This window comes from Oryctolagus cuniculus, chromosome 1 (assembly GCF_964237555.1).
Source record: "Oryctolagus cuniculus chromosome 1, mOryCun1.1, whole genome shotgun sequence".
NCBI lineage: Eukaryota > Metazoa > Chordata > Mammalia > Lagomorpha > Leporidae > Oryctolagus > Oryctolagus cuniculus.
Genome location: NC_091432.1, coordinates 219,086,142 through 219,102,167, shown reverse-complemented (window position 1 = coordinate 219,102,167; position 16,026 = coordinate 219,086,142). Strand labels below are relative to the sequence as shown.

At 39.7% G+C, this 16,026-nt stretch overlaps 1 long non-coding RNA gene across 1 annotated transcript; it reads right to left on the bottom strand.

Annotated features, from left to right (window-relative positions):
* Window positions 1-2,563: 2,563 nt before the first annotated feature.
* LOC103352025 (uncharacterized) lies at window positions 2,564-14,308 on the bottom strand. Its single transcript, XR_007923360.2, has 3 exons — window positions 14,227-14,308; window positions 11,394-11,629; window positions 2,564-3,055 (listed from the first exon to the last, which is right to left on the bottom strand). It is a non-coding gene; the product is annotated as an uncharacterized lncRNA (long non-coding RNA).
* Between the last annotated feature and the right edge of the window lie 1,718 nt (window positions 14,309-16,026).

Genomic DNA, 16,026 nt, shown 5'->3' with positions numbered 1-16,026 from the left:
TACGCTTTGAGGAGCATGTGAAGGTTTGAGGGCCAACTCAATGACCAAGTTCAAAACACATCTCAGCATAAAATTCAGGCATTCTATCTTCCTCTATGTTGGCACTGTTGTAATATTTCATTTATTTATTCATTTGTTTAAAGGTGGGAACATGCTGTACTAATGATGATGTTGATAACTTTAAATAATTACTTATGTATCTGAAAGGAAGAGAGAGAGAAATAGAGAGACAATTCCCATCTACTGGTTCATTCTCCAAATGCCCATAACAGCTGAGGCTGGCCCAGGCAGAAATGTGGAGCTGGAAATTCAATCCAAATTTCTCACATAAGTGGATAGCACTTGAATCTTTACCTGCTGCCTCATGGTGTGCACATTATCAGTTAGCTGGAATATGGAGAAGAGCTGGGGCTTGAATCCAGGTACTCTGATATGGGACGTGGGTATCACAAGTAGTATTTTAATCAATGTGTCAAGTAAGCAGACAACTTTAATAGTTACGGTTTTTAATGTTCTAATTTATTTGCCAAATATACCATTTACTCCAAGATAATACACTAAAACAATCCTATGCTTCTGTTTTTGTTTTTTGTTTTTTTTGTTTTTTTTTTTTTTTTTTAATACATAAAGAAACGGAAGCTCCATCAGGTTAACTAAATAAGATTGCCACTTAGCAAATAAGTAGCCAAACCAGGATTGGTGAAATACTCTAGATCTCAAAGCCTCATTAAACTGTTGGCCCCACAACACTTGCTACCTGTGTTTGGGCTAGTTATTTACACTATTAGAGTCTAGTTTAATTTCCTTACAGAGGAGTTAATACTAGCTTCCTTCATTTAAGGATAATCAATAATTAGTTGAAAACTAACTTGTACATGACACATAGTTGGTGTTTGATAAACGTAAGACACTCTCCCCCTTTCTCTTAGCTCTAAAATCTAATATTAGAGTGATTGCCTCTGCTGCATTGCTGATCCTGTAATTTTATAATCTGAGTACATTCCTAGTGCTGCGTACAAACCCAGGATGCCTCATTCACCCATGGGTCTTCCTTTACAGAAACTCCACTCCACTCCACTCAGACAATACACACTCTTTCCAGTCATTGCAAGGGATACGGATTTGGAGTAACAGGGGGAAAATATATCATGAGTAATATTAACAAGAAACCTCCATAAACATTGGCCCATTGCTTCTAAAATTCTTGTGGTTTATCATCAAAATGGAAACTTGGTCTCCATGTGATAGATGGCAGCATTTTAGGGCCCATCTTCTACAAGTCACTAAGGATTATTGGTGGAAAAAATTATGAGATACCATCTCAGCTGAGAATACAGGCACAAACAAATTTACCCAAAGAACATGAGAAAGAATATAATATCAGCAGGACAGCAGCGATCCTATAATTCATATTTGTGAATCAGGAATATGGGACTGCAAGAGTTGGCCAAGAGTATTAACTCAGTACATTCTGAACTGAGTGGCAAGGCAGCATGAATTGCCACCATCCATCTGTGAATCTTTCATCTCTGCTGGCTTTTGAGAAAAATACATCCTGCCCTGGAAAAGTGAGTAACAAATCAGAATCCTCTGTCATCACCTCTGGTTCTCTTTCTAACACCCCTGATTATGATTTCCCTACTGTTGCTCATAGAAAGAAAAGTAATTGCCAGTTTGGTTCTTGGATGTGAGATACTTGGTGCCCGTCTCCTTTGGAACCCAAGGTTTTACTTGCACCTTCTGAAGTTAATCATTATAATTTATAATTTGAAAGAGAACAAGGATAATATTTGGTCATCCCACATTCCCCTTTTTGCAGATGGTGATAAGGACACAAAAGGATTACTTGCAGAAGCAATATTAAAATGCAGATTTCTGACTCCCAGGCTGATTTCTTTTCTTTTTTTAAATATTTATTTGAAACATTCCTACCATGAGATTTAGATTATTTACCTAGGTCATATTGAGAACTTCCTAGAAATGCAAATGTGTGGGCCCTGCCCTAGACTTACCAATTCAAAAATCTTTATTGTGACAAAGTCTGCCAGGCATTCTTATTCACATTAGAAGTTGTCAATAGTAAAGCACGTTTTCTAAACCTCGATTTTGTTATTTATGAAAAAAGTAATGATAATAATACCTGCTTTAAGAACAAGTCAGATTATGTAAATAAAGGTGCTGCCAAATTGCCTAAAACAATTAATACTAAGAAATTTGTTGTTACTGTCATTAGCTTCTAAATAGATGAAGCCAGCATTGGAGACTAAATTGCTTCTCCTGCCTCTAAGATCATATAATTATACAGTTTTTACTTCACATATTTTGACATTTTGGGGTCAAATCATTACTCCAACTCCCACACCAAGAGCATATATATATATATATGTGGAAAAATTATGTTATATTATGACAGGTCTGTTAGGCAGATGTTCTACCTCTCCCCACAAACATTATAAAGAGATTGTATTGAACATGCTTGACAACAGGTACCTCACTTTACTTGTCCATAAATATGGGTTTGGTGTAGAGTGGGGACTTGCTGGAGCTGCACTCCATCCATTTAACTTAGTCTGGGAGTCTCAAATCTTCTTTGTGTTCTGTTACTGAGATCCCATACTAGCTACAGTCTACCTAGTGTAAAGCTCTGTGTTCAGCACTGTGCAAGAGAAAGAAGTTTAAGAACACAATTAATGTCATCTTTCCTCTGCTGGACGCCCTTTAACAACTCACTGTTGTTCTTGAGCTAAAGTACTAACAGGACCTACAATTATCTATGTGGTTTATCTCATGCAAACTGATCGAGCCTTAGTGCATACCCTGTTTCCACTTGTGTCAGCTACATATTGCTGCATAACAAATTGTCCTAGAATACAATGACTTGAAACAACAGATATTTACCATCGCACATAAGTTTCTGCAGGTTAGGAATCCAGGAGTGGCTTGCAAATGGGAGTTCAGGTTCAAATTCTCTCATGAAGTTGTATCTTGGGCTGAAGTCATCTGAAGGTTTGACTGGAGCTGGGAGATCTTTATCCAATGTAGCTGACTCATACAACTGGCAATTGAGTACTCATTATTAGCAGTAGGTCTCAGTTCTCCCCTATATGATCCTGCCCATAAGACTACTTGAGTATCTCTGTGACTTGGCAACCAGTGTCCCCAGAGTGAGTGATCCAAAAAGCACACGGCCCATTCTGCATGTCTTTTTTGACCTAGCCTTGAAAATCATATATTATTATTTCCAACATAAACTGGTTACACAGGTTCCACTATTTAAAGCAGGAGAAACTATGCAAGTATGTTAATAAATACTAGGAGACTAGAATTGTGTTGGATTAACTTAGATGATGACTACTATACTATTCTATATTCTAAGTGCTTTATTTATCAACTCATATTGACTTTTTTTTTTTTTTTTGACAGGCAAAGTGGACAGTGAGAGAGAGACAGAGAGAAAGGTCTTCCTTTGCCGTTGGTTCACCCTCCAATGGCCGCCACGGCAGGCGCGCTGCGGCTGGCACACCGTGCTGATCCAATGGCAGGAGCCAGGTACTTATCCTGGTCTCCCATGGGGTGCAGAGCCCAAGAATTGGGCCATCCTCCACTGCACTCCCTGGCCACAGCAGAGAGCTGGCCTGGAAGAGGGGCAACCGGGACAGAATCCGGCGCCCCGACCGGGACTAGAACTCTGTGTGCCAGCGCCACAAGGCAGAGGATTAGCCTAGTGAGCCGCAGCGCCGGCTCAACTCATATTGACTTCTAAGGAGCACAAGATTCTCTCTTGCCTGTTAGCCATTGCACTTGGCTTCTTCTGCAGAGATCATCTCATCTTCCTTTCCTGTATTACCCTTCTCATCTTCCATATCTAACATGCCATTTTCTGAGGAATCTTTCCTGAACCATTCCCAAGAAATGCAAAGACCTCTCGTATATATAAACACTCTCTCCCTCATCTAAGCACTTTTGTCATAGACTATATTTTCTGTTTTAACTGTTCTTCCTGCTAGATTTAAATAGCATTAGTTGGGGCCGGTGCTGTAGCATAGAGTGTAAAGCCGTCGCCTGCAGTGTCAGCATCCCACATGGGCAGCAGTTCGAGTCCTGGCTGCTCCACTTCCAATCCAGCTCTCTGCTATGGCCTGGGAAAGCAGTAGAAGATGACCCAAGTCCATGGGTCCCTACACCTTCATGGGAGACCCTGAAGAAGCTCCTGTCTCCTGGCTTTGGATCAGTGCAGGTCCGGCCATTGCAGCCATTTGGGGAGTGAACCAGTGGATGGAAGACTTCTCTCTCTGCCTCTCCTTCTCTCTCTGTATAACTCTGACTTTCAAATAAATAAATAAATCTTAAAAAATAAATAAATAAATAGCAAAGGGTAGAAAAATGAGAAACTGTATTATGGACGGTAGGGTGAGGATTGCTTTGGGCAAAAGTATGGTATTACTCTTCACTAGAGACATTCAAGCTTTTACACTTAGTTTTCAAAGCATTATAAGCTGCTTCCAATATTTCTTTCCAAACATTTTCTTAGTTTTGGCAATGAAGGTGAGAGATGTGGGTGAATCCATTATCAATAATCAAGATTAAGAAGTTTTGTAGAAATATAGGGGAGGGAGAAGGAAAAAGTAGAAAATCAGAGACACAGCAACAGTTGAATAGAAGAGCAGACACATTAATGTTTTGACAACACACAGAATTTAAATATAAGAGCTGTTAAAAAAAGTTATTCTTCAGGGGTTTCAATTAACAGCTCTGCGATTTTGCATTTGGGATATGTAAAAAGCTTCCCATTATAATTGACATATCTCAGATCTGTTTAAGATGATGATCTGGGCTAGTAGTTCCAGGACCTCTCAGTCATCTCATCTGCTCTCCTGACTTGCTGCATCACTAATTGCCCTAGAATACAGTGGCTTGAAACAGCAGATAGCTGACTCTCTGGACCTTCCCAAGGGCAAGGGCTAGGATGAATTGCCTCTGTCAGATCCTGCTCTCCTGCTGCAGGGGTTTCTGGAGGTGTCCGGTGATACTAACCGGGAATGTTGTAGAGTTAATTAGCTCCCTTTGGAGAACACTACAACCAATATAATACAGTGAAAGGGAAGGACTACACACATAAAGATCTGATACCTTTCCTACTATCTCAACCTTGAATAACTACTCTGATATATAGGTGTTCTGTCTAAGTTCTTTAAGGCATCCTCCATAAACTCATAAACTAGTGATAAAATGGACATTCTTGTGAAGTGGTGGATAGGTCAGAAATCACCACCTTATATTTACTTTTCCTATTTCCCCACCTATGTCTCCTTCCTCATCCCTTGGGATAGAAATTCCAAAAATGTATTAATATGTGAAATTTCTCAGGCCCTTGATTTTGAATGATGTTGAATTTCAATGATGCAACTAGTGCAGCTCCATTAAGAAAATCCCAGGATAAAGGGGAAGTTACAGTCATAATGAAGGAAGAGGCAAAGACAGAGTAAGACAATGGAAGTGAGGCAGAGTAAGTCTTGAGAAGTGACACTATCCACAGAAATGATAAGATGTCAGGCAAGGACTCCTACATTACATTTTCACATGGAAAACAATAGAAAAGAAAGGACCAAGTCCTATCCTGTCCATGGAGCCTCTGTAATCAACCATGATGACACTCAATCCCTCTGAAGGCTCACATTATCATTAAAATCTAACTAGGAAACAGAGATACCCATTCTTGTGTTGTCAAAAACTCAGTTTATAACCTTGGGACATATCACTTTCCTATTCTGCCCTCCCATTTTCTCCTTTATGAAAAGAAGAGGTTGCGCTAAATTGGTATGTGGATTTCTTGTAAACTCAGTATTCTTCCTTGATATGTTTTATGGCCTCCAAATGTCTGAGATTTACAACTACACAGCCAGATTTAGACTCATAACATGAAGGCAGTGAGTAATTTCTTCTTCAGAGCATAAAGGCCTTTCAGTAGGGTCAAATGCACAGCATTGCTTTCCAACCTTGTGTGCCATTCAGGAACACCCAAGGAAATAAAAGTATGAACAATCTTATGTAGAGCCCTAATTTTCCTACCATTCAAAATGCAATAGCAACATGCTTCAGAGACAGGACACTGGAAGCCTGAGTCAACAAGTGACAAGTTTAAACCCAAAAATCTACTACACCAACATCAATGGGGTTATCCTGATGTCTTTCATTCCTTTTTTCTCTTTTATTTTCTTTTAGGTTTTTTCTTCTCTGACGGGGAGATTACAAATGTAATGGAAAAAAGTGGACATTCAACATTGACTGCAAAAACAAGTCAAATGAAAAGCATATTGTTGTTTCCACGATTAATGGAACATCCCATCCTTTAAAATGCACAAATTTCCAGGCTCCTCAAAAGCTTATTGAGGAACTAACTGCCTCTGAATCCAGAGTAGATGGAATTCATTTTTTTTTTTTTTTTTGCCTTTCAACCTTGAATATACGCAGATAAGTTAGGAAAGTTAATAGAGGGGGTGGTGTTGTGGTGTGGTCAGTTAAAGCCCTGGCTAGCAGCTCTGGCATCCCAGCTGCTCCACTTCTGATGCAGCTCTCTGCTATGGCCTGGTAAAGCAGTAGAAGATGGTTCAAGGCCTTGGGTCCCTCTACCCACATAGGAGACCTGGAAGGAGCTCCTTGCTGTACACCTCAGCTCAGTTCAGCTTTGGCCATTGTGGCCGTTTGGGGTGTGAACTAGTAGATGGAAGAACTCTCTCTCTCTGGCTCTACCTCTCTCTGTAACTCTGTCTTTAAAATAAATAAAATATATCTTTTTTTGTAAAAGGAAAAATTAATAGAGAAAAGGATGGTGAATCCAGAGACATGGACTCCAGTTCTGTAGTTTTCTGGCTGAGTGGCTTTAGGCATATACTTTCATCCTCTGGCCTCTGTTTCCCTCTTAAAGAAATGAGACAGTGATGTACCTTGTAAACTCTGCAGTCCTCCCTAGAGTGATGGGAGTTGCTTGAGTTACTTCTAATGAAGCATCATGGTGGAGGCATATGATGGAGAAGAGTATTGAGTGCTGCCCTAAATCATTGGCTTTAAAGACAGAATGAGAACTAATTTCTTTGCTGTCCATTTGGAGCTAAAGGCCTTCACAAGGCAGTGCTAGGAGAATGCCTAGTGAGAGTGATCCGTATTTATTCCACCTCTCCAGGAAAAACTGAAAATACAATTCTTGGGGAACTTTGTCTTTTCCAATATGGTCAAAGACAGTGTGGGGTGCAGCAGAGTGGGTCCCCAGGGAAACAACTAGAGAAGAGAGTAGAGATAGATAGAGTGAAAGTTAAGAGAGGCACAGGAAGCATATAAACAGCCCAAAACATTTTCAACATTTTCTTTTCTTTTCTTTTTTTTTTTTTTTTTTTTTTTTGACAGGCAGAGTGGACAGTGAGAGAGAGAGAGACAGAGAGAAAGGTCTTCCTTTTCCGTTGGTCCGTTGGTTCATCCCTCAATGGCCGCTGAAGCCGGCATGCCGCACTGATCCGAAGCCAGGAGCCAGGTGCTTCTCCTGGTCTCCCAAGGGAGTGCAGGGCCCAAGCACTTGGGCCATCCTCCACTGCACTCCTGGGCCACAGCAGAGAGCTGGACTGGAAGAGGAGCAGCCGGGACAGAATCCGGCGCCCCGACCGGGACTAGAACCCAGGGTGCCGGCGCCATAGGTGGAGGATTAGCCTATTGAACCGTGGCGCCAGCCAAAACATTTTCTTCTATTCTTCATTAAATGATGGACTACATCCATCAACTGTGATAAAAAAAATCCAATCATTTCTGTAACATGTCTCTTGGATAGTTTTCCTTTTATGAAGCATTTGACTTAAAGAAATAAGATTTGGATCTGGGTAGCAGCTCTTTTACTTTCAGTCTAGGGCCTTAGACAGTTTACTGAATACTGTACCAATAAAGTATTCATCAAGATCTACAATGTGTAATCTACAATGTATAACACTATTGCTAGATCCTTTGTAGCTAAAGTTGAATCAGAAATGGACTCTGTGCCCAGAGAAAAATGGAGATAATAAAAGTAAAATAGCAAAACTAAACTGTAGTGTAATAAGCACCATCATACAGGAAATAACAAAATAGTAAAAGTAGCTGTAAGAGACTACTTGGAAAGATCAGGAAGACTTCTTGGAGAGGTAGTATGAAACCTATAGATACATAGATGATATCCAGGAAAGAAGTGGGAAACATGGGTTAGTGAGGAATGGGTAGAAGTGATGAGATTTAGACTGGCTGAAATGCAGAGTCTCATGGCTTGGTATTGGGTATGAAATGAGTAACATCAGAAACTAATGAAAGATGAACCTAGAATAACATGCATAGTCGTCACATCATAAATAATGAAATGTACAATTTTTCTCTATAGGCCAGTGAAATCATTGATGGACTCAGCATGTGGTGGTGGTAAGAGAAATCTGAAATTTGACTTTCGAGTTCCAAAAAACATACAAGTTTTGGTGTAAAATTGTACTAAGTGGAACCAAATTCAATACAGAGGTTGATTAAAAGTTTGCAATAATGTGGGTGAGAAATGACGGTGGCTTGGACTGAATTGGATGCAGTAGAGGTGGACTGATGCAATTATAAGGATCATAAGTAGAGACAGCCTATGAGAGTGGGACCTGACTGGATGTGGGAATACAGATGGAAAGAAAAGGCTGTGCCTTGGATGATTCTATGAACAGCAGGGGTTTTCCACTGAACAAATGTACCCAGCAAAACTCTAGAGAGATAAGGTGATAATGCCTGTTTGGGATACGCTGCGTTTAAAGGGCCTGTGTAATATCACAGTAGCGGTGCCAGGTAAACAGGTGAATGTACTTTAAATTAAATTCAAGGGCACACAAAAGTTTTTTAAAAGGAGCCAGAAGGAAAAATGAGGGGTATTTTCAGTTTGTATCTGTTCTTGGATCTTAGCTTCAGTAAAATGGGGATAATATTTACCTATTTCACAAAAGTGGAATAAAGATAGACTGAGGTGCTGAACCTGAAGATAGTGGGGAAAGTGTATGGTAACTATGAAATTCCAAGGTGTTTCTTATTAACTGTAATGCCTAGGAAATAATAATTTGATTAGATTCATTGCATCATCCACAAACATCATTATTCTCACATACGATCCTTGCATGAAAGAGCCTCTTTGGAATGTAGCTTTTGCAAATAGAGGAAAGGAATGAGGTAAAGAGAAAGGGAGGGAGGATGTAAGACAAAATACAGAACTTACCAGCATGAAAATAATGGAGTGACAGGCTCTGGCAAGCATTTGCTGGGTACTTTCATAGACATTTTATTTGCTAAACTATCAAAGAAATCTCAATAAATGGAAGGAGACTGGCTAACATAGTTGCTGTGCAGATAGGACCCCCGCATTTTTCCCCACCAAATGCAAGACTAAGTCACCTAAGTAGGTTACATATGGACTGTTGTTTCCCTTCTTAGTTGCTAAGAACAAGACCTTTCTGGAATTTGCTTGGGGAGAATAACTGTAACCCCCAACACCACTACCACCCTCAAATGGTGTGTGACTGCTCAATAAACACCTTCCCTCTGCATACTCATAACACTTGGTGAGAAGGAGGGGGTGACTCAACCATAGACTAAGAGGTGAATAAGTATCGCCAGCCCCACTCAATTATGGGGCCAGAGGGAAAGGCAATGACTACAAAAGTCAAAACAGATTTTTGAAACAGTTTTTCTTCCAGGCACTGCAAAACCTGCTCATTCAATTCACTTTCTGTTGATGACTTTGGCTTCTGAGACAAGGCCTTTCTCTGGCAGCCCAAAGCTCTGACAATCCCCCAAATGTCAGGGGCTTGGAGAGCTCTTTAGGGTAAGGTGTCCAAAAGGACAAAGCTCCCAAGCCTCAGAATCTTTGCTGAGCTCTGGAGTTTCCAAAACTCCTTCAGAGACACCGAGTTGCAAATGTGAGTTGCTAGAACATCTAAACCTCTGTCTCTTGGGTGTTCTAGCAGCATGGGCTCTTTCTTTGCTGCCTTGTGATTAATTGCAGCCAGTCAGCCAGGATTCAGACCCTACTTCCACAGCAGCCACAATAGACTTAACTTGGCCCTTTTACTAATCTACCACACAAGAAGGGTTTATGGCAGGTAAAACATTCCCATCAGTTCATGGTACATGAGGAGAAATGTGTAAAGGTGGGAAGTGTGATCAACAGGCTCATTTGGTCTACATTGCCGTGGTAATCCTGGTCCTGGCCTTCACTAGCTGCGCGTTCCTCATCAGATGACTTCCATTCTCTGATTCCCAGGAAGACACATGGAGTCAGTGGGAAAGGGTGCACGCTCTGTCACATGACAGATGGGAGGCAGAGTGTTCTCTGCTTCCTTCTCTCCAAATGTGCATGACTTTATGTAATGTAAGTAATGGTTAGTTTATCACAGGACTGTGTTTACAGCACCCTTATTGGAATTGGATAATTCCCTACATGTGTATGTATGTATGTATTTCCCATTACTATCCATCCTTATGTATTTTTATTAAATTCTCTCTGCTTAGAATGGCCCTTCCTTTAAACATGCACCTTTATATCTTGCACCTACAACATCAGTGCCACTGGAAAGCGTCCCTCTCCTGTGATCCAAAAGCATCCTGTGCTTACCCACTCATGACCCTCACTATGTACCACATCATTCATCATTATGTCTTTATCTCCTACTCTCCTGGGAATAGGAAAATGCTCAGTTAATGCTTCCTCACTAAAATAAGTTTGGCTCACCTAAAAAATAGATCCCTTTATCGAATCAGGAAAATAACTGACATGAGTAATCCTCTAGAATTTACAAAGCACATATACAAACACTCCTAATGTGAGCCTAAGAACATCCCTGGAAAGTAGCATTATTAGTGCCATTTAATAGATACAGACACCGAGTTCTTCATTAAGTAATACAGTGAGTACATGGCAACAGAGGCACATAAACACAGCTGCTGGCTGAAGAGAAGAGACATTCCTCAAGGGCTATCCAGCAGTGTCAATAAAAGATGAGTTCTTGTAACAAACAAATATTCCTTGAATGTCTACAATGCACTCTATGCTATGCTACATGTGGAGAATGAAGATGAGCAATATTTGGGTCTGTGTCCATAGGAAGCTCATAGTTGAATGGATAAAATTAATTATGATAGAATTCATCACACATTCAACCCACCTTCCCTAAAGACTTACAATGTGAAAGTCATTGGGCTATTTGCCTCTTACAAGAGAGTGCACACTGCACTGAGAAAACTAAGTCCTGTTACAACACATTTGTGTTGCGTTTGAACTGTATATAAGAACTTATATTTATTTGTAATAAGAGAAGATAAGTGAGACTGGTAAAAAGAGTAAGGTAGGAAATATTCCTTACCTTCATTTGTTTATATATCTTCCTCCATTTATTTGTTATCTTTCATCTAAAAGCCGAAACAGCAATAAAGATAGAGATACAGGGTTCCTAAGAGGAAGGAAGTATATATCTGGCGAATCTGTGAAATCCTCATTTTCTTTGAAGTTTTTGTAGGTAGCTTAGAAAAGTCGTTGGTGTAGAGATTCCCAGCGTGCTTACTGGAAAGCTATAGTTCCAAAGGATGTGAGCAGGTGTTTCTAGGGAAAAAAAAAAAAAGAAGAAGAAGGGTGGTGGTGGTGGTGGAAGACATATGGTGCAAGTAAACATGTTTTTCTCTTTAATTCTTGCTCTATTTTTTTCAGCACAACATCTTAGAATCTTCAAAAAGCATATGCTTCTTGAAATATTTAGTGGAACTGAGGAGGGGAGGATATTTTTAATTTCTTAAATGTGTTATTGGGAAACCAAGCACTGAAACTAGTATTCCCAAGAAAATGTATTGGTAAATGTTGGTTGCCTTCTGCACTCTTCCTATCTCATCAGCTTAATCTATGAAATGGTGATACATGCTCAGATAAGGCAGGACAAGAATGAGAGGTGGTGGATACTTGTGCAACATGACAGGTAAGCAAAAAAGGTTAACTGCACCTGAGCATTGGCTCCTCTCTGGATAGCCAGCAACAATCCTCACTTGGTATGAGGAGCCAAACAAGCTCTGTCCTGTTTGCAGTCTGGGACTCTTGCTCAAAGTGTTGATATACAAACAAGGTTCAAAAGAAACCTCTTCTTATTTTCCACTAGGCTTCAACACTGGAGAATCAAGGCAGTGTCTTCCTAGACACAAGATCACTTTGAACACTGAGACCATCCCCTCACGGTGTTGGAATGTGGGGAACCACCTATTGTGCTGGGGGTATAATTGTGTTTGATCAGTTTCTTCACTCAGCAATGGGGGCTAGTAATGCCTCTTGTAGAGTAAGTGTGTACATTATGAGGTCAGGATCATGCAAAACTTCTAAGAATCTTAGATACATCATAGGCACTCAGTAACAGAATGCAATGCTTGCTGGGACTTCTCCAAGAAATGGAGACTCCATCACCGTTTTGCAAGATGGAACACCATCTTCTGACTCAACAGAGCAATACAATTCCAAGTTCCCTGCTGAGAATGAAGGTCCAGCATTCATCTTCTGTAATTAATACATGCCCTAGGGTATGCTTGGGATTGGAAATGGGAGGGAGGGGGATTGTTTCTCCTGTTTGATTGAGTGTGTTTTTTATCTCAAGCTATTCTGAATGTCACAGAGAGTTAATGAAGATATGTTGTATACCCACTGCAAATGCAATAAAAGAGAAAACGCAACCAATTTTACCACTGTCTGAATGGACTAAATCTTCAGTTACACTGAAGTGCAAGCAAAGGAATGAGACCTGTGTTAGGAGACAGATGAGGGTAACACTGAACATAAAGCAGAAAGGGTGAATGGGATCCTTGTCCGTGTTTTCACATGTCTCTTACTACTTTTTCTTCTTTCTTCAACTCTGCCCTCCCTCTACCGGCTAAGGAGATGAGGTGTCTGCACCTACTCTAGCACTAGATAATAAAATCAGCAGAACTCAGTCTTAACAAAGTGCACAGAGTGATAATCTCTGTTTTTCTTATCCTCATCCAGCAAGTTTGCCATGATTGTTCTAAAAAAGGAAACAATACCTATTCTATCGGTAGCTCTTGCTGTTCAAGGGAGCAGTTGGGAAGTTCTCCAAGTTGGTGGTCATTCATAACACTTGAGATATCCACCTTGGAACAATCTCCTTATGTTGGGATAAACCAGATGATCTATAGCTGAAGATCCCTTCACCACCAGCCCCAATCTCTTATGTATATGATACAGTGGAGCAATGGCTGAATGTGTTTCTACATACATGATACAGTGGAGCAATGGCTGAATGTGTTTCTACAGGCTGTGTAGCACACTCCTGTCATGAGACACAACCTGGAGGGACCCCAAGGGGTAGCTTGGGAGGTTAAGAAAGTCTGCAAAATTGTTTGAAATCTCTGAGGAAACATTTCATGCATAAATCGTAGCAATTATGTCTTTCCCTTAATGTAAGAAATAAAGGGCGGAGGAAGTAAAACAAACCCCACTGGGATTCCACAGTGTGGCTATAAAGTGAGCTTTTCTTTAGAAGAACAAAGTGATCTCCATTTTTAGGGAATTTTTAGTTCCCCTCAGCTCTTCTAGAAAGGATCTGGTATACTTCAGACTAGAGTCAGCTGAGTCATTAAAAGTGATAGCTTTGTTTCATATTCAAAGCAGTCTCCAAGCTGAGCACTTCAGCTACATCAAACAGGGAATTCTCCCCCAGAAAAGGAAAAGGTGCGTGGTTATAACAAAACGCTTGTGTGTACAGGTTCAAAATTCAGATAAAACTGACTGAACATCCCAGGTCCTCCCTGCGGCAATTTACTGAAACTGTGTGCCTCAGTTCTCTCCTTTGTCAAGTGACGACGATGATGATGATGATGATGATGATGATACACAGTCCCTTTTCAGAATTGAGTGTTAATCGTATTTTAAAGGGAATTGCAATCACTCATTTACTTCATCCATGTAGGCATATAGTATTCCATGTTTTAATACTCCAATTTGATATACAGACAAAGGTACAGAATATCAGGGTAGGCAATTGTTATCTTGATTTAAGTCACATCTTAGAATGCCCTGGTCTGGCTACTTCACTTCTGTTCCAGTTTCTTGCTAATATGCACCCTGGAAGGCAGCAAGTGATGCCATTAAGCACCTGAGTTCCAACTACCTATGTAATGAATCAGGGTGAAGTTCCAGACTCTTACCTTTATCTGGTCCAGATATGACTGCTGTAGGGATATAAGTGGAGAATCAGTGGATGGAGGATCTCTGTCTCGATCTCCCTCTCTCTTTCCATTTTTCAAATTAAATGAAAGTAAATAAACAAAAATTTAAAAAACAAAGTATAGAATGTCACCTCAGCATTAATTTTTTTACTGCAGCCATTATTGCCTTGAGCTCAGTCCCTTATACTGGCCACCCAACATGAAACAGATCCCATGAAAATTAACTCACAAACTTAAGATACCAGAGTCAGCAAACTGTAGATAAAAGAATTAAAACAGTTCATTCTGAATCTAAGAATCTTCACCTTTTCAACTTCATTGCATTGCCCTGAGCTGGGAATATATACATTTACTCACTCCCTCATTCATTAATTAAGCAACGTTTTGTTTTGGGGACAGGGTCATTTTACTTATGAAAGCACTTTAAAAACTTAAGTCCTATGTAAACATGAGGTACTATAACAAGGGGCTAGAAACTTGTATATTGTTCCTGGTGTTATGAATAGGGAGCAAAATCCACATCCCCTGATGCCTCATCCTAGGCAAACACAAAATGAAACAAATGCTACAACACACTGCTAATAGAATTCATCTGTTCTCCCAGTTTTACTAAGGTATAATTGACAATGTGTTAAAGTGCGATACTGTACCTTGTAATATATACAATTATTGTTAATACATTTTTATTGTATATATTTAAGGTAAATCATGTGATGATCCATGTACACAATCTGAAATGATCATCGCAGTGAAATTAACACATCATCTTGCATAGTTACCTGTTATTTTTCATATGATAAGAACTCTTAATTCCTAATTTCCATATATAATACAATATCATTAACTACTGTCACTATGTGGCACCTTAGAGCCTCAGAACATTTTATAACTGAAAGTTTGTACCTTTTAAAGCCCTTTGATCAATATCTCCCCATTTCCTACCTCCTCTAGGCCCCTTGTAACCATTGTTACCCCTCTTCTGTAAAGATTTATTTACTCACATATTCATTCATTCATTTATTTGAAACAAAGACTGAAAGACAAAGCAAGAGAGAGACCGTGTATCTGCTGGTTCACTCTACAAATTACCACAAAATCTGTGGCTGGGGTGGAAGCCAGGAACCAGGAACTCTATCTGGGTTTCCCACATGTGCAGCATGGGCCCAAGCATTAGTAGGCCTTGAGTAGAAAACTGGATTAGAAGCAGAATTGCTGGGATTCCCATGGGCATTCCAAGATGGGATTCCTGTATCACAAGTGGCAGCAGCTTAACCTGCTATGCCACAATGGTGGCACCTCTCTCTCTTATGAATCCAGCTTTTGCAACCATTATGGAAAACAGAATAGGTGGGTCCCCAAAAAATTAAAAGTAAAACTCTCATACGATGGAGCAATCTCACTATTGGAGATTACATATATGTATATGTATATGTATATGTATATGTATATCTATATCTATATCTATATCTATATCTATCTCCAAAGAAAATGAAATTAGTATGTTGAAATATATCTGGACTCTCAAATTCATTGCATTATTATGCTACCAAACATGGAATCAGTCAATTTATGGATGAATTGGTAAAGAACAATTGTAAATATGTATATATGTGCATGCATGTGTGCATATATAATGAATTATTATTCAGTCTTTAAAAAGAAATAAACCATGCTATATGCAACAACATGAATGAATTTGAAACATATGATGTTATGTGAATCAGTGAGACATTGAAAGGCAAATAATGTACAATAGATAATACCAGGGCTCATCAAAAA